The sequence below is a fragment of the Cucurbita pepo genome, chromosome LG01, assembly GCF_002806865.2.
Source record: "Cucurbita pepo subsp. pepo cultivar mu-cu-16 chromosome LG01, ASM280686v2, whole genome shotgun sequence".
Lineage (NCBI taxonomy): Eukaryota > Viridiplantae > Streptophyta > Magnoliopsida > Cucurbitales > Cucurbitaceae > Cucurbita > Cucurbita pepo.
In genome coordinates, this window is record NC_036638.1 from 15,681,672 (window position 1) to 15,699,199 (window position 17,528).

At 40.9% G+C, this 17,528-nt stretch overlaps 20 non-coding genes across 20 annotated transcripts; all 20 read left to right on the top strand.

Moving 5' to 3' along the window:
- Window positions 1-3,000: 3,000 nt before the first annotated feature.
- On the top strand, window positions 3,001-3,082 carry TRNAS-AGA. The gene has a single exon. It is a non-coding gene; the product is annotated as a tRNA-Ser (tRNA).
- A 412-nt stretch (window positions 3,083-3,494) lies between these two features.
- On the top strand, window positions 3,495-3,576 carry TRNAS-AGA. The gene has a single exon. It is a non-coding gene; the product is annotated as a tRNA-Ser (tRNA).
- Window positions 3,577-4,915: 1,339 nt separating this feature from the next.
- TRNAS-AGA lies at window positions 4,916-4,997 on the top strand. Its single transcript has one exon. It is a non-coding gene; the product is annotated as a tRNA-Ser (tRNA).
- A 229-nt stretch (window positions 4,998-5,226) lies between these two features.
- TRNAS-AGA lies at window positions 5,227-5,306 on the top strand. Its single transcript has one exon. It is a non-coding gene; the product is annotated as a tRNA-Ser (tRNA).
- Window positions 5,307-6,321: 1,015 nt separating this feature from the next.
- TRNAS-AGA lies at window positions 6,322-6,403 on the top strand. Its single transcript has one exon. It is a non-coding gene; the product is annotated as a tRNA-Ser (tRNA).
- A 548-nt stretch (window positions 6,404-6,951) lies between these two features.
- TRNAS-AGA lies at window positions 6,952-7,033 on the top strand. The gene has a single exon. It is a non-coding gene; the product is annotated as a tRNA-Ser (tRNA).
- Window positions 7,034-8,091: 1,058 nt separating this feature from the next.
- TRNAS-CGA lies at window positions 8,092-8,171 on the top strand. The gene has a single exon. It is a non-coding gene; the product is annotated as a tRNA-Ser (tRNA).
- A 1,207-nt stretch (window positions 8,172-9,378) lies between these two features.
- Window positions 9,379-9,458, top strand: TRNAS-AGA. Its single transcript has one exon. It is a non-coding gene; the product is annotated as a tRNA-Ser (tRNA).
- Window positions 9,459-9,853: 395 nt separating this feature from the next.
- On the top strand, window positions 9,854-9,935 carry TRNAS-AGA. The gene has a single exon. It is a non-coding gene; the product is annotated as a tRNA-Ser (tRNA).
- A 548-nt stretch (window positions 9,936-10,483) lies between these two features.
- On the top strand, window positions 10,484-10,565 carry TRNAS-AGA. Its single transcript has one exon. It is a non-coding gene; the product is annotated as a tRNA-Ser (tRNA).
- Window positions 10,566-10,677: 112 nt separating this feature from the next.
- TRNAL-CAA lies at window positions 10,678-10,759 on the top strand. The gene has a single exon. It is a non-coding gene; the product is annotated as a tRNA-Leu (tRNA).
- Window positions 10,760-10,869: 110 nt separating this feature from the next.
- TRNAS-AGA lies at window positions 10,870-10,951 on the top strand. The gene has a single exon. It is a non-coding gene; the product is annotated as a tRNA-Ser (tRNA).
- Window positions 10,952-12,538: 1,587 nt separating this feature from the next.
- Window positions 12,539-12,620, top strand: TRNAS-AGA. Its single transcript has one exon. It is a non-coding gene; the product is annotated as a tRNA-Ser (tRNA).
- Window positions 12,621-13,168: 548 nt separating this feature from the next.
- TRNAS-AGA lies at window positions 13,169-13,250 on the top strand. The gene has a single exon. It is a non-coding gene; the product is annotated as a tRNA-Ser (tRNA).
- Window positions 13,251-13,811: 561 nt separating this feature from the next.
- On the top strand, window positions 13,812-13,893 carry TRNAS-AGA. The gene has a single exon. It is a non-coding gene; the product is annotated as a tRNA-Ser (tRNA).
- A 110-nt stretch (window positions 13,894-14,003) lies between these two features.
- Window positions 14,004-14,085, top strand: TRNAS-AGA. The gene has a single exon. It is a non-coding gene; the product is annotated as a tRNA-Ser (tRNA).
- Window positions 14,086-14,314: 229 nt separating this feature from the next.
- Window positions 14,315-14,394, top strand: TRNAS-AGA. The gene has a single exon. It is a non-coding gene; the product is annotated as a tRNA-Ser (tRNA).
- A 252-nt stretch (window positions 14,395-14,646) lies between these two features.
- Window positions 14,647-14,728, top strand: TRNAS-AGA. Its single transcript has one exon. It is a non-coding gene; the product is annotated as a tRNA-Ser (tRNA).
- Window positions 14,729-16,848: 2,120 nt separating this feature from the next.
- On the top strand, window positions 16,849-16,930 carry TRNAS-AGA. The gene has a single exon. It is a non-coding gene; the product is annotated as a tRNA-Ser (tRNA).
- Window positions 16,931-17,041: 111 nt separating this feature from the next.
- TRNAS-AGA lies at window positions 17,042-17,123 on the top strand. Its single transcript has one exon. It is a non-coding gene; the product is annotated as a tRNA-Ser (tRNA).
- The last annotated feature ends 405 nt before the right edge of the window (window positions 17,124-17,528 follow it).

The window sequence follows — 17,528 nt, forward strand, 5'->3', positions numbered from 1 at the left end:
GTCAAAGCCAGCAGGGGTGGTGGAGAAGAACAGTAGAAGATTTCAAAAGCCATTGAAAAGAAAGAATCCGCTAAACCAAAATGGCTCTGATACCATGTGAATGTTTGATTAATCCACCACACCTAAATGGTGTGAAAGTTATCTTATTTATAATCAAATAAATTACAAGAATATGGAAATAGTAATAAATGGAAATAACAATAAATAGAAAGATACCTATGGTAATAAGACAAATATTAGATATTTGCCTTATAATAAAATATCAAATATAATATATATGGTAAACTATAATTTATTACTAAATATCCTTAACAACTAGAAATAATATGGGCACTTATTACTAAATATCCTTAACAACTAGAAATAATATGGGCACTTATTTTGCACGTAAACCTATTTTACATTGAAAATAAAACAGTGGTTATCGGGTAGGACTAGAAATCTCGAATCCTACTTCTCATGACTTCGACTTATAGTGTTTTTCATTCAGTGGGCGTGTCGAAATGGTTATCGGGCCCACTAGAAATCAAATGGGCATTGCCCGCGCAGCTTCGAACCATGACTGACTTTGCTCATCTCGAATCCTACTTCTTAGGACTTATTTTGCACAAAACTTTATAGTGGTTATCGGGCACGACTAGAAATCTCGAATCCTACTTCTCAAGACTTCGACTTGTAATGTTTTTCATTCAGTGGGCGTACCGGAGTGGTTATCGGGCCGGACTAGAAATCATGTTGGGTTGGCCCGCGCAAGTACGAATTTTGCCATTCAGATTTATTTTGCACAAAAATCTATTTTACATTAAAAGTAAATTTATTTTATGACTTTTTTAATGGAGAGGGATTGCCATTGTGGTGATCCGATATGACTTAAATTTAGCTCATGATTTTGCCTTTTTGTTCTTTTCATTCCGTGGGCATGATAGAATGGTTATCGGTATGACTAGAAATCTTGAGACACTTATTTTGCACAAAAATCTATTTTACATTAAAAACTCCGGCATGGCTTAAATTTCGAACTGCTCACTATTTTTAAATCCTGTGGGCCTTGCCCTAGGTTCGATTGTACAAAAATCTATTTTATATTAAAAATAGTAGAAATCTCGAATCCTACTTCTTACGACTTCGACTTATAGTTCTTTTTATTAATGGGCGTGTCGGAGTGGTTATCGAGCATGACTAGAAATCATGACGGCCTTGCCTAGGCAGATCCGAATCCTGCCGCTCACAACCTATTTTGCAGAAACATCTATTTTACATTAAAAATAAAATTATTTCATGATTTTCTTAATGTAGGGCTTGCCATTGTGGTGATACGGTATGACTTCAACTTCAAACTGCTCACGATTTTGCTTTTTGTTCTTTTCAAAATGGTTATTGGCATTGGCATGATTACAAATCTCGAGTGCACTTATTTTTGTAGAAAAATCTATTTTACATTAAAAATAAAATAGTGGTTATTGGGCACGACTAGAAATCAATCTATTTTACATTAAAAATAAAATAGTGGTTATTGGGCACGACTAAAAATCTCGAATCCTACTTCTCACGACTTCGACTTGTAATGCTTTTCCTTTAGTGGGCGTGCCGGAGTGGTTATTGGGCATGATTAGAAATCATGTGGGATTCCTCGCAGGTTCAAATCCTACCGCTCTTGACTTATTTTGCACAAATTTTTTTTTTACATTAAAAATAAAATAGTGGTAATCGGCGAGAAATCTAGAATCCTACCGCTCACAACTTCGACTTATTCAATTTTTCATTCAGTGGGTGTGCCAAAGTGGTTATCGGGCATGACTAGAAATTAGGTGGGTTTAGCCCGTGCAGGTTCGAATCCTGTCGTTCACGACTTATTCTGTTTTTTTATTTAGTGGGCGTGCCGGAGTGGTTATCGGGCATAACTAGAAAATCATGTGGGCTTAACCCCCGTGCAGGTTCGAATCCTGCCGCTCACGACTTATTTTGCACAAAAACCTTTTTTACAAGTGGTTATGGGCACAACTAGAAATATCGAATCCTACTACTCACAAATTTGACTACAAATTCGGTGTGGTTATGGGCACAACTAGAAATATCGAATCCTACTACTCACAAATTTGACTACAAATTTGACTACAAATTCGGTGTGCCGGAGTGGTTATTGGGCATGCCTAGAAATCATGCAGGCTTTTTTACCGCGCAAGTTTGAATCTACATTAAAATAGTGGTTATCGGGCACGACTAGAAATCTCGAATCCTATTGCTCACAACTTCGACTTATTTTAATTTTAATTCAGCAGGCGTGTTAAAGTGGTTATCGGGCATGACTAGAAATCATGTGGACTTTTTGCCCGCGCAAGTTCGAATCCTGTCGCTCACGACTTATTTTGCACAAAAATCTTTTTTACATTAAAAATAAAATAGTGGTTATCGGACTAGAAATCTCAAATCCTACTGCTCATAACTTCGGCTTATTCTGTTTTTCATTCAGGGGGCATGCCGGAGTGGTAATCGGGCATAAGTAGAAATCATGAGGGCTTTGCCCGTGCAGGTTCCAATCCTGCCGCTCACAATTTATTTTGCACAAAAACCTTTTTTACAAGTGGTTATCGGGCAAAACTAGAAATATCGAATCCTACTGCTCACAACTTCGACTGATTGTGTTTTTCATTCAGTGGGCGTGCCGGAGTGGTTATCGAGCATGACTTGAAATCATGCCGGCTTTTCTGCGTAGGTTTGAATCTTGCGTTCATGACTTATTTTGCACAAAAATCAATCTCGAATCCTACTACTCACAACTTCAACTTATTCTATTTTTCATTTAGTGGGCGTGCCAGAGTGGTTATCGAGCATGACTAGAAATCATGTGGGCTTTGCCCGCGCAGGTTTGAATCTTACCGCTCACGACTTATTTTGCACAAAAATCTTTTTTACATTAAAAATAAAATAGTGGTTATCAAGCAAGACTAGAAATCTTGAATCCTACTGCTCAAAACTTCGACTTATTCTAGTTTTCATCCAGTGAGCGTGCCGGAGTGGTTATCGGGCATGACTAGAAATCATGTGGGCTTTGCCAGCGCAGGTTAGAATCCTGCCGCTCACGACTTATTTTCACAAAAACCTTTTTTACAAGTGGTTATGGGCACAACTAGAAATATCGAATCCTAGCTCACAACTTCGACTTATTTTATTTTTCATTCTGTGGGCGTGACGGAGTGGTTATCAGGCATGACTAGAAATCATGCGGGCTTTTTCCGCGTAGGTTCGAATCCTGCGTTCATGACTTATTTTGCACAAAAATCAATCTTGAATCCTATTGCTCACAACTTTGATTCTCGTGTTGGAGTGTTTATCGGGTACGACTAGAAATCATGTGGGCTTTGCCCGTGCAGGTTCGAATCCTGCCGCTCATGACTTATTTTCCACAAAAATCTTTTTTACAAGTGGTTATCGGGCACAACTAGAAATATCGAATCCTACTGCTCACAACTTCGATTTATTGTGTTTTCCTTTCAGTGGGCGTGCCGGAGTGGTTAACGGGCATGACTAGAAATCATGTGGGCTTTGCTCGCGCAGGTTTGAATCCTGCCGCTCACGAATTATTTTGCACAAAATCTTTTTTACAATAGTGGTTGTTGGGCACGACTAGAAATCTCGAATCCTATGCTAAAAACTTCGGCTTATTTTATTTTTCATTTAGTGGGAGTGCCAGAGTGGTTATCAGGCATGACTAAAAATTATTTAGGCTTTTCCTGCCTAGGTTCGAATCCTGCTCACGACTTAACTTATTTCGCACAAAAATCTTTTTTACATTAAAAATAAAATAGTGGAGAAATCATGTGCTTCGGGCATGACTAGAAATCATGTGGGCAAGAAAATAGTGGTTATCGGGCATGAGAATAAAATAGTGGAAATTCGGGCATGACTAGAAATCATGTGGGCAAGAAAATAGTGGTTATCGGGCATGAGAATAAAATAGTAGTTATCGGGCATGACTAGAAATCATGTGGGCAAGAAAATAGTGGTTATCGGGCATGAGAATAAAATAGTGGTTATCGGGCATGACTAGAAATCATGTGGGCTTTGCCCGCTCACGACTTATTTTGCACAAAAATCTTTTTTACATTAAAAATAAAATAGAGGTTATCGGGCATGACTAGAAATTATGTGGGCTTTGTCCGCTCATGACTTATTTTGCACAAAAATCTTTTTTACATTAAAAATAAAATAGTGGTTATCGGACTAGAAATTTCGAATCCTATTGCTCAATACTTTGGCTTATTCTATTTTTCATTTAGTGGGCGTGCCGGAGTGGTTATCAGACATAACTAGAAATCATGTGGGCTTTGGCCGTGCAGGTTTAAATCTTGCTGCTCACGACTTATTTTGCACAAAAACCTTTTTTACAAGTGGTTATCGGGCACAACTAGAAATATCAAATCCTACTACTCAAAATTTCGACTTATTGTGTTTTTCATTCAATGGGCGTGCCGGAGTGATTATCGACTAGAAATCATGCGGGCTTTTCTAGGTTCGAATCTTGCACTCATGACTTATTTTGCACAAAAATCTTTTTTACATTAACTTATTTTGCACAAAATCTTTTTTACATTAAAAATAAAATAGTGGTTATTGGGCACGACTAGAAATCTCGAATCCTACTGCTCACAACTTCGACTTATTCTATTTTCCATTCAGTGTGCGTGCCGGAGTGGTTGTCGGGCATGACTAGAAATCTTGGTGGCCTTGCCCGCATAGGTTCGAATCCTGCTGCTCACGACTTATTTTGCACCAACTAGAGAGCTTGCGCATGTTCGAATTCTGCCGCTCACGACTTATTTTGCATAAAAATCTTTTTTACATTAAAAATAAAATAGTGGACAGGAAATCTCGAATCCTACTGCTCAAAACTTCGGCTTACCTGATTTTTTATTCAGTGGGCGTGCTAGAGTGGTTAATAGGCACGACTAGAAATCATGTGGGTTTTGCCCGTGCAGGTTCGAATCCTGCCGCTCATGAATTATTTTGCACAAAATCTTTTTTAAATTGAAAATAGTGGTTGTCCGGCGACTAAAAATCTCGAATGCTACTCATCACAACTTGGGCTTATTTTATTTTTCATTTAGTGGGCGTGCCGGAGTGGTTATCAGGCATGACTAAAAATCATTTAGGCTTTTCCATCGTAGGTTTGAATCCTGCCGCTCACAACTTCGGCTTATTCTATTTGCTTATTCTATTTTTCATTCAGTGGGCGTGCCGGAATGGTTATCGGGCATGACTAGAAATCATGTGGGCTTTGCCCGCAGGTTGGAATCCTGCCGCTCACGACTTATTTTGCAGAAAAACCTTTTTTACAAGTGGTTATCGGGCACAACTAGAAATATCGAATCCTACTACTCAAAACTTTGACTTATCGTGTGTTTCATTCAGTGGGCGTGCCGGAGTGGTTATCGGGCATGACTAGAAATCATGCGGGCTTTTCCCGCATACGTTTGAATCTTGCGTTAATGACTTATTTTGCACAAAAATCAATCTCGAATCCTACTGCTCACAACTTCGGCTTACTCTATTTTTTATTCAGTGGGCGTGCTGGAGTGGTTAACGGGCATGACTAGAAATCATGTGGGCTTTGCCCGCGCAGGTTCGAATCGTGCGCTCAAGAATTATTTTGCACAAAATCTTTTTTACATTGAAAATAGTGGTTGTCAAGCGACTAAAAATCTCGAATGCTACTAATCACAACTTGGGCTTATTTTATTTTTCATTTAGTGGGCGTGCCGGAGTGGTTATCTGGCATGACTAAAAATCATTTAGGCTTTTCCCGCGTAGGTTTGAATCCTGCCGCTCACAACTTCGGCTTATTCTATTTGCTTATAATATTTTTTGATTAGTGGGCGTGCCGGAATGGTTATCGGGCATGACTAGAAATCATGTGGGCTTTGCCCGCAGGTTGGAATCCTGCCGCTCATGACTTATTTTGCAGAAAAACCTTTTTTACAAGTGGTTATCGGGCACAACTAGAAATATTGAATCCTACTACTCAAAACTTCGACTTATTGTGTGTTTCATTCAGTGGGCGTGCCGGAGTAGTTATCGGGCATGACTAGAAATCATGTGGGCTCTTCCCGCGTAGGTTCAAATCCTAGTGCTCACAACTTCGACTTATTCTATTTTTCAATTTGTGGGCGTGCCGGAGTGGTTATCACGCAGGTTCGAATCCTGCCGCTCACGAATTATTTTGCACAAAATTCCTTTTTTCCATTAAAAATAAAAGAGTGGTTATTGGACTAGAAATCTCGAATCCTACTACACACAACTTCGGCTTACTTTATTTGTTATTCAGTGGGCATGCCGGAGTGGTTAACGGGCATGACTAGAAATCATGTGGGTTTTGCCCGCGCAGGTTCGAATCCTGCCGCTCAAAATTTATTTTGCACAAAATCTTTTTTACATTGAAAATAGTGGTTGTCCGGCGACTAAAAATCTCGAATGCTACTCATCACAACTTGGGCTTATTTTATTTTTCATTTAGTGGGCGTGCCGGAGTGGTTATCAGGCATGACTAAAAATCATTTAGGCTTTTCCTGCGTAGGTTTGAATCCTGCCGCTCACAACTTCGGCTTATTCTATTTTTCATTCAGTGGGCGTGCTGGAATGGTTATCGGGCATGACTAGAAATCATGTGGGCTTTGCCCGCAGGTTGGAATCCTGCCGCTCACGACTTATTTTGCAGAAAAACTTTTTTACAAGTGGTTATCGAGCACAACTAGAAATATCGAATCCTACTACTCAAAACTTCGACTTATTTTGTGTTTCATTTAGTGGACGTGCCGGAGTGGTTATTGGGTATGACTAGAAATCATGCGGGCTTTTCACGTGTAGGTTCGAATCCTGCGTTAATGACATATTTTGCACAAAAATCAATTTCAAATCCTAGTGCTCAAAACTTCGACTTATTCTATTTTTCATTTTGTGGGCGTGCCGTAGTGGTTATCGGGCATGACTAGAAATCATGTGGGCTTTGCCCGCGCAAGTTCAAATCCTGCTGCTCCCAACTTATTTCGCACAAAAATATTTTTTACATTAAAAGAGTGGCTATCGGACGAGAAATCTCGAATCCTACTGCTCACAACTTCGGCTTACTCTATTTTTTATTTAGTGGGCGTGTCGGAGTGGTTAACGGGCATGACTAGAAATCATGTGGGCTTTTCCAGTGTATGTTCGAATCCTGTTGCTAACGAATTATTTTGGACAAAATATTTTTTACATTGAAAATAGTGGTTGTCCGGCGACTAAAAATCTCGAATGCTACTAATCACAACTTGGACTTATTTTATTTTTCATTTAGTGGGCGTGTCGGAGTGGTTATGAGGCATGACTAAAAATCATTTAGGCTTTTCCAGCGTAGGTTTGAAACCTGCCGCTCACAACTTCGGCTTATTCTATTTGCTTATTCTATTTTTCATTCAGTGGGCGTGCCGGAATGGTTATCCGGCATGACTAGAAATCATGTGGGCTTTGCCCGCAGGTTGGAATCCTGACGCTCAAGACATATTTTGCAGAAAAACCTTTTTACAAGTGGTTATCGGGCACAACTAGAAATATGGAATCCTACTACTCAAAACTTCGACTTATTGCGTGTTTCATTCATTGGGCGTGCCGGAGTGGTTATCAGGCATGACTAGAAATCATGCGAGATTATCCCGCATAGATTCAAATCCTGTGTTAATGACTTATTTTGCACAAAAATCAATCTAGAATCCTAGTTCTCACAACTTCGACTTATTTTATTTTTCATTCTGTGGACATGCCGGAGTGGTTATCGGGCATGACTAGAAATCATGTGGGTTTCGTCCACGCAGGTTTGAATCCTGCCGCTCACGTATTATTTTGCATAAAATCTTTTTTACATTGAAAATAGTGGTTGTCCGGTGACTAAAAATCTCGAATGCTACTGATCACAACTTGGACTTATTTTATTTTTCATTTAGTGGGCGTGCCGGAGTGGTTATCAGGCATGACTAAAAATCATTTAGGCTTTTCCCGCGTAGGTTTGAATCCTGCCGCTCACAACTTCGGCTTATTCTATTTGCTTATTCTATTTTTCATTCAGTGGGCGTGCCGGAATGGTTATCGGGCATGACTCGAAATCATGTGGGCTTTGCCCGCAGGTTGGAATCCTGCCGCTCACGACTTGTTTTGCAGAAAAACCTTTTTACAAGTGGTTATCGGGCACAACTAGAAATATCGAATCCTACTACTCAAAACTTTGACTTATTATGTGTTTCATTCATTGGGCGTGTCGGAGTGGTTATCAGGCATGACTAGAAATCATGCGGGATTATCCCGCATAGATTTGAATCCTGTGTTAATGACTTATTTTGCACAAAAATCAATCTCGAATCCTAGTGCTCACAACTTTGACTTATTTTGTTTTTCATTCTGTGGACATGCCGGAGTGGTTATCGGGCATGACTAGAAATCATGTGGATTTCGTCCGCGTAGGTTCGAATCCTGCCGCTCACGTATTTATTTTGCACAAAATCTTTTTTACATTGAAAATAGTGGTTGTCCGGCGACTAAAAATCTCGAATGCTACTTATCACAACTTGGGCTAATTTTATTTTTCATTTAGTGGGCGTGCTGGAGTGGTTATCAGGCATGACTAAAAATCATTTAGGCTTTTCGCGCGTAGGTTTGAATCCTTCCGCTCACAACTTCGTTTTATTCTATTTGCTTATTCTATTTTTCATTTTGTGGGCGTGCCGGAATGGTTATCGGGCATGACTAGAAATCATGTGGGCTTTGCCCGCAAGTTGGAATCCTGCCGCTCACGACTTATTTTGCAGAAAAACCTTTTTACAAGTGGTTATGGGGCACAACTAGAAATATCGAATCCTACTACTTAAAACTTCGACTTATTGTGTGTTTCATTTAGTGGGCGTGCCAGAGTGGTTATCGGGCGTGACAGGATATCATGCGGGCTTTTCCCCGCATAGGTTCGAATCCTGCGTTAATGACTTATTTTGCACAAAAATCAATCTCGAATCCTAATGCTCACAACTTCGACTTATTCTATTTTTTATTCTGTGGGCGTGTCGGAGTGGTTATAGGGCATGACTAGAAATCATGTGGGCTTTGCCCGCGTAGGTTTGAATCTTGCCGCTCACATATTATTTTGCACAAAATCTTTTTTACATTGAAAATAGTGGTTGTCCGGCGACTAAAAATCTCGAATCTACTTATCACAACTTGGGCTTATTTTATTTTTCATTTAGTGGGCGTGCGGGAGTGATTATCAGGCATGACTAAAAAGCATTTAGGCTTTTCCCGCGTAGGTTTGAATCCTTTCGCTCACAACTTCGGCTTATTCTATTTGCTTATTCTATTTTTCATTCAGTGGGCGTGCCGGAATGGTTATCGGGCATGACTAGAAATCATGTGGGCTTTGCCCGCAGGTTGGAATCCTGCCGCTCACGACTTATTTTGCAGAAAAACGTTTTTACAAGTGGTTATCGGGCACAACTAGAAATATCGAATCCTACTACAAAAAACTTCGACTTATTATGTGTTTCATTCAGTGGGCGTGCCGGAGTGGTTATCGAGCATGACTAGAAATCATGCGGGCTTTTCCCGCGTGGGTTCAAATCCTAGTGCTCACAACTTTGACTTATTCTATTTTTCATTCTGTGGGCATGCCGGAGTGGTTATCGGGCATGACTAGAAATCATGTGGGCTTTGCCCGGTTTGAATCACCGCTCACGACTTATTTCCTACAAAATTCTTTGTTAACTTAAAAATAAAAGAGTGGTTATCGGACTAGAAATCTTGAATCCTACTGCTCACAACTTCGACTTATTCTATTTTTCATTTAGTGGGCGTGCCGTAGTGGTTAACGGTCATGACTAGAAATTATGTGGGCTTTGCCCGCGAAGGTTCGAATCCTGCCTCTCACGAATTATTTTGCACAAAATCATTTTTACATTGAAAATAGTGGTTGTCCGGCGACTAAAAGTCTCGAATGCGACTCATCACAACTTGGGCTTATTTTATTTTGAATTTAGTGCGCGTGTCGGAGTTGTTATCAGGCATGACTAAAAATCATTTAGGCTTTTCCCGCGTAGGTTTGAATCCTGCCGCTCACAACTTTGGCTTATTCTATTTTTCATTGAGTGGGCGTGCCGGAATGGTTATCGGGCATGACTAGAAATCATGTGGGCTTTGCCCGCAGGTTGGAATCTTGACGCTCACGACTTATTTTGAAGAAAAACCTTTTTACAAGTGGTTATCGGGCACAACTAGAAATATCGAATCCTACTACTCAAAACTTCGACTTATTGTGTGTTTCATTCAGTGGGCGTCCCGGAGTGTTTATCGGGCATGACTAGAAATCATGCGGTCTTTACCCGTGTAGGTTCGAATCCAACGTTAATGACTTATTTTGCACAAAAATCAATCTCGAATCCTAGTGCTCACAACTTCGACATATTCTATTTTTCATTATGTGGGCGTGCCGGAGTTGTTATCGGGCATGACTAGAAATCATGTGGGCTTTGCCCGCGCAAGTTCGAATCCTGCCGGTCACGACTTATATTTCCTACAAAAATCTTGTTCACACTAAAAATAAAAGAGTGGTTATCGGACTAGAAATCTTGAATCCTACTGCTCACAACTTCGGCTTACTCTATATTTTATTCAGTGGGCGTGGCGGAGTTGTTATCGGGCATGACTCAAAATCATGTCGGCTTTGCTCGCGTAGGTTCGAATCCTGCCGCCCACGACTTATTTTGCACAAAAATCTGTTTTTCATTAAAAATAAAAGAGTGGTTATCGGACTAGAAATCTCGAATCTTACTGCTCACAACATCGGCCAATTCTATTTTATATTCTGTGGGCGTGCCGGAGTGGTTAACGGGCATGACTAGAAATCAAGTGTGCTTTTCCCGCGCAGGTTTGAATCCTGCCGCTCACGAATTATTTTGCACAAATCTTTTTTACATTGAAAATAGTGGTTGTCCTGCGACTAAAAATCTCGAATGTTACTCATCACAACTTTGGCTTATTTTATTTTTCATTTAGTGGGCGTTCCGGAGTGGTTATCAGTCATGACTAAAAATCATTTAGGCTTTTCCCGCGTAGGTTTGAATCCTGCCACTCACAACTTCGGCTTATTCTATTTGCTTATTCTATTTTTCATTCAGTGGCCGTGTCGGAATGGTTATCGGGCATGACTAGAAATCATGTGGACTTTGCCCGCAGGTTGGAATCCTGTCGCTCACGACTTATTTTGCAGAAAAACCTTTTTACAAGTGGTTATCGGGCACAACTAGAAATATCGAATCCTACTACTCAAAACTTCGACTTATTGTGTGTTTCATTTAGTGGGCGTCCCGGAGTGTTTATCGGGCATGACTAGAAATCATGCGGTCTTTTCCCGTGTAGGTTCGAATCCAGCGTTAATGACTTATTTTGCACAAAAATCAATCTCGAATCCTAGTGCTCACAACTTCGACATAGTCTATTTTTCATTCTGTGGGCGTGCCGGAGTTGTTATCGGGCATGACTAGAAATCATGTGGGCTTTGCCCGCGCAGATTCGAATCCTGCCGCTCACGACTTATTTCGCACAAAAATCTTTTTTACATTAAAAATAAAAGAGTGGTTATCGGACTAGAAATCTCGAATCCTACTGCTCAGAACTTCGGATTACTCTATTTGTTATTTAGTGGGCGTGCCGGAGTGGTTATCGGGCTTGACTAGAAATCATTTGGGCTTTGCCCGCGCAGGTTCGAATTGTGCCGCTCACGACTTATTTCGCACAAAAAAAATTTTTACATTAAAAATAAAAGAGTGGTTATCGGACTAGAATTCTCAAATCCTACTGCTCACAACTTCGGCTTACTCTATTTTTTATTCAGTGGACGTGCCGGAGTGGTTATCGTGCATGACGAGATAGCATGTGGGCTTTGCGCGCGCAGGTTCGAATCCTGCCGCTCACGAATTATTTTGCACAAAATATTTTTTACATTGAAAATAGTGGTTGTCCGGCGACTAAAAATCTCGAATGCTACTAATCACAACTTGGGCTTATTTTATTTTTCATTTAGTGGGCGTGCCGGAGTGGTTATCAGGCATGACTAAAAATCATTTAGGCTTTTTCCGCGTAGGTTTGAATCCTGCCGCTCACATCTTCGGCTTATTCTATTTGCTTATTCTATTTTTCATTTAGTGGGCGTGCCGGAATGGTTATCGGGCATGACTAGAAATCATGTAGGCTTTGCCCGCAGGTTGGAATCCTGCCGCTCACGACTTATTTTGCAGAAAAACCTTTTTACAAGTGGTTATCGGGCATAACTAGAAATATCGAATCCTACTACTCAAAACTTCGACTTATTGTGTGTTTCATTTAGTGGGCGTCCCGGAGTGGTTATCGGGCATTACTAGAAATCATGCGGGCTTTTCCCGTGTAGGTTCGAATCCTTCGTTAATGACTTATTTTGCACAAAAATAAATCTCGAATCCTAGTGCTCACAACTTCGACTTATTCTATTTTTCATTTTGTGGGCGTGCCGGAGTGGTTAACGGGCATGACTAGAAATCATGTGGGCTTTGCCCGCGCAGGTTCGAATCCTGCCGCTCACGAATTATTTTGCACAAAATCTTTTTTAAATTGAAAATAGTGGTTGTCCGGCGACTAAAAATCTCGAATGCTACCGATCACAACTTTGGCTTATTTTATTTTTCATTTATCCGGCGTGCCGGAGTGGTTATCAGGCATGACTAAAAATCATTTAGGCTTTTTCCGCGTAGGTTTGAATCCTGCCGCTCACATCTTCGGCTTATTCTATTTTTCATTTAGTGGGCGTGCCGAAATGGTTATCGGGCATGACTAGAAATCATGTGGGCTTTGCCTGCAGGTTGGAATCCTGCCGCTCACGACTTATTTTGCAGAAAAACCTTTTTACAAGTGGTTATCAGGCATAACTAGAAATATCGAATCCTACTACTCAAAACTTCGACTTATTGTGTGTTTCATTAAGTGGGCGTCCCGGAGTGGTTATCGGGCATGACTAGAAATCAAGCAGGCTTTTCCCGTGTAGGTTCGAATCCTGCGTTAGTGAATTATTTTGCACAAAATTAAATCTCGAATCCTAGTGCTCACAACGTCGACTTATTCTATTTTTTATTTTGTTGGCGTGCCGGAGTGGTTAACGGGCATGACTAGAAATCATGTGGGCTTTGCCCGCGCAGGTTCGAATCCTGCCGCTCACGAATTATTTTGCACAAAATCTTTTTTACATTGAAAATAGTGGTTGTCCGGCGACTAAAAATCTCGAATGCTACCGATCACAACTTTGGCTTATTTTATTTTTCATTTATCCGGCGTGCCGGAGTGGTTATCAGGCATGACTAAAAATCATTTAGGCTTTTTCCGCGTAGGTTTGAATCCTGCCGCTCACATCTTCGGCTTATTCTATTTGCTTATTCTATTTTTCATTTAGTGGGCGTGCTGGAATGGTTATCGGGCATGACTAGAAATCATGTGGGCTTTGCCCGCAGGTTGGAATCCTGCCGCTCACGACTTATTTTGCAGAAAAACCTTTTTACAAGTGGTTATCGGGCATAACTAGAAATATCGAATCCTACTACTCAAAACTTCGACTTATTGTGTGTTTCATTAAGTGGGCGTCCCGGAGTGTTTATCGGGCATGACTAGAAATCATGCGGGCTTTTCCCGTGTAGGTTCGAATCCTGCGTTAATGACTTATTTTGCACAAAAATCAATCTCGAATCCTAGTGCTCACAACTTCGACTTATTCTATTTTTCATTATGTGGGCGTGCCGGAGTGGTTATTGGGCATGACTAGAAATCATGTGGGCTTTGCCCGCGCAGGTTCGAATCCTGCCGCTCACGACTTATTTTGCACAAAAATCTTTTTTACATTAAAAATAAAAGAGTGGTTATCGGACTAGAAATCTCGAATCCTACTGCTCACAACTTCGGCTTACTCTATTTTTTATTCAGTGGGCGTGCCGGAGTGGTTAACGGGCATGACTAGAAATCATGTGGGCTTTGCCCGCGCAGGTTCGAATCCTGCCGCTCACGAATTATTTTGCACAAAATCTTTTTTAAATTGAAAATAGTGGTTGTCCGGCGACTAAAAATCTCGAATGCTACCGATCACAACTTTGGCTTATTTTATTTTTTATTTATCCGGCGTGCCGGAGTGGTTATCAGGCATGACTAAAAATCATTTAGGCTTTTTCCGCGTAGGTTTGAATCCTGCCGCTCACATCTTCGGCTTATTCTATTTGCTTATTCTATTTTTCATTCAGTGGGCGTGCCGGAATGGTTATCGGGCATGACTAGAAATCATGTGGGCTTTGCCCGCAGGTTGGAATCCTGCCGCTCACGACTTATTTTGCAGAAAAACCTTTTTACAAGTGGTTATCGGGCATAACTAGAAATATCGAATCCTACTACTCAAAACTTCGACTTATTGTGTGTTTCATTAAGTGGGCGTCCCGGAGTGGTTATCGGGCATGACTAGAAATCATGCAGGCTTTTCCCGTGTAGGTTCGAATCCTGCGTTAGTGAATTATTTTGCACAAAATTAAATCTCGAATCCTAGTGCTCACAACTTCGACTTATTCTATTTTTTATTTTGTTGGCGTGCCGGAGTGGTTAACGGGCATGACTAGAAATCATGTGGGCTTTGCCCGCGCAGGTTCGAATCCTGCCGCTCACGAATTATTTCGAANTCACAATATCGGCTTACTCAATTTTATATTCTGTGGGCGTGCCGAATCCTGCCGCCCACGACTTATTTTGCACAAAAATCTTTTTTACATTAAAAATAAAAGAGTGGTTATCGGACTAGAAATCTCGAATCCTACTGCTCACAACTTCGGCTTACTCTATTTTTTATTTAGTGGGCGTGCCGGGTGGTTATCGGGCATGACTAGAAATCATGTGGGCTTTGCTTGCGCAGGTTCGAATCCTGACGCCCACGACTTATCTTGCACAAAAATCTTTTTTACATTTAAAATAAAAGAGTTGTTATCGGACTAGAAATCTTGAATCCTACTGCTCAAAACTTTGGATTACTCTATTTTTTATTCAGTGGGCGTGCTTGAGTGGTTATTGGGCATGACTCGAAATCATGTGGGTTTGCCTGCACAGGTTCGAATCCTGACGCCCAAGACTTATTTTGCACAAAAATCTTTTTTACATTAAAAATAAAAGAGTGGTTATCGGACTAGAAATCTCGAATCCTACTGCTCACAATATCGGCTTACTCAATTTTATATTCTGTGGGCGTGCCGGATCCTGCCGCCCACGACTTATTTTGCACAAAAATCTTTTTTACATTAAAAATAAAAGAGTGGTTATCGGACTAGAAATCTCGAATCCTACTGCTCACAATATCGGCTTACTCAATTTTATATTCTGTGGGCGTGCCGGAGTGGTTAACTGACATGACTAGAATTCATGTGGGCTTTTCCCGCGCAGGGTCGAATCGTGCCGCTCACGAATTATATTTTGCACAAAATCTTTTTTACATTGAAAATAGTGGTTGTCCGGCGACTAAAATTCTCGAATGCTACTGATCACAACTTTGGCTTATTTTATTTTTCATTTAGTGGGCGTGCCGGATTGGTTATGAGGCATGACTAAAAATCATTTAGGCTTTTCTCGCGTAGGTTTGAATCCTGCCGCTCACAACTTCGGCTTATTCTATTTGCTTATTCTATTTTTCATACAGTGGGCGTGCCGGAATGGTTATCGGGCATGACTAGAAATCATGTGGGCAAAGGCTTTGCCCGCAGGTTGGAATCCTGTCGCTCACGACTTATTTTGCATAAATTTTTTTTTACAAGTGGTTATCTGGCACAACTAGAAATATCGAATCCTACAAATCAAAACTTCGACTTATTGTGTGTTTCATTTAGTGGGCGTCCCGGAGTGTTTATCGGGCATGACTAGAAATCATGTGGTCTTTTCCCGTGTAGGTTCGAATCCGGCGTTAATGACTTATTTTGCACAAAAATCAATCTCGAATCCTAGTGCTCACAACTTCGACATATTCTATTTTTCATTATGTGGGCGTGCCGGAGTTGTTATCGGGCATGACTAGAAATCATGTGGGCTTTGCCCGCGCAAGTTCGAATCGTGCTGCTCAAGACTTATTTTGCACAAAAATCTTTTTTACATTAAAATAAAAGAGTGGTTATCGGACTAGAAATCTCGAATCCTACTGCTCAGAACTTCGGGTTACTCTATTTTTTATTCAGTGGGCGTGCCGGGGTGGTTATCGGGCTTGACTTGAAATCATGTGGGCTTTGCCCGCGCAGGTTCGAATTGTGCCGCTCACGACTTATTTCCTACAAAAATCATTTTTACATTAAAAATAAAAGAGTGGTTATCGGACTAGAAATCTCGAATCCTACAGCTCAGAACTTCGGCTTACTCTATTATTTATTCATTGGGCGTGCCGGTGTGGTTATCCGGCCTGACTAGAAATCATATGGGCTTTGCCCGCGCAGGTTTGAATCCTGCCTCTCACGGCTTATTTCGCACAAAAATCTTTTTTAATTAAAAATAAAAGAGTAGTTATCGTACTAGAAATCTCGAATCCTACAGCTAAGAACTTCGGCTTACTCTATTTTTTATTCAGTGGGCGTGCCGGAGTGGTTATCCGGCTTGACTAGAAATCCTGTGGGCTTTGCCCCCGCAGGTTCGAATCCTGCCGCTCACAACTTATTTCGCACAAAAATCTTTTTTACATTAAAAATAAAAGAGTGGTTATCGGACTAGAAATCTCGAATCCTACTGCTCAGAACTTCGGCTTACTCTATTTTTTATTCAGTGGGCGTGCCGGAGTGGTTAACGGGCATGACTAGAAATCATGTGGGCTTTGCCCGCGCAGGTTCGAATCCTGCCGCTCACGACTTTATTTCGTACAAAAATCTTTTTTACATTAAAAATAAAAGAGTGGTTATCGGACTAGAAATCTCGAATCCTACTGCTCACAACTTCGGCTTACTCTATTTTTTATTCAGTGGGCGTGCCGGAGTGGTTAACGGGCATGACTAGAAATCATGTGGGCTTTGCTCGCGCAGGTTCGAATCCTGCCGCCCATGACTTATTTTGCACAAAAAAATNGGGCACGACTAGAAATCTCGAATCCTACTACTTAGAACATCGGCTTACTCTATTTTATATTCTGTGGCCGTGCCGGAGTGGTTAATGGGCATGACTAGAAATCATGTGGGCTTTCCCGTGCAGGTTCGAATCCTGCAGCTCACGAATTATATTTTGCACAAAATCTTTTTCACATTGAAAATAGTGGTTGTCCGGCGACTAAAAATCTCGAATGCTACTAATCACAACTTGGGCTTATTTTATTTTTCATTTAGTGGGCGTGCCAGATTGGTTATCTGGCATGACTAAAAATCATTTAGGCTTTTCCCGCGTAGGTTTGAATCCTGCCGCTCACAACTTCGGCTTATTCTATTTGCTTATAATATTTTTCATTCAGTGGGCGT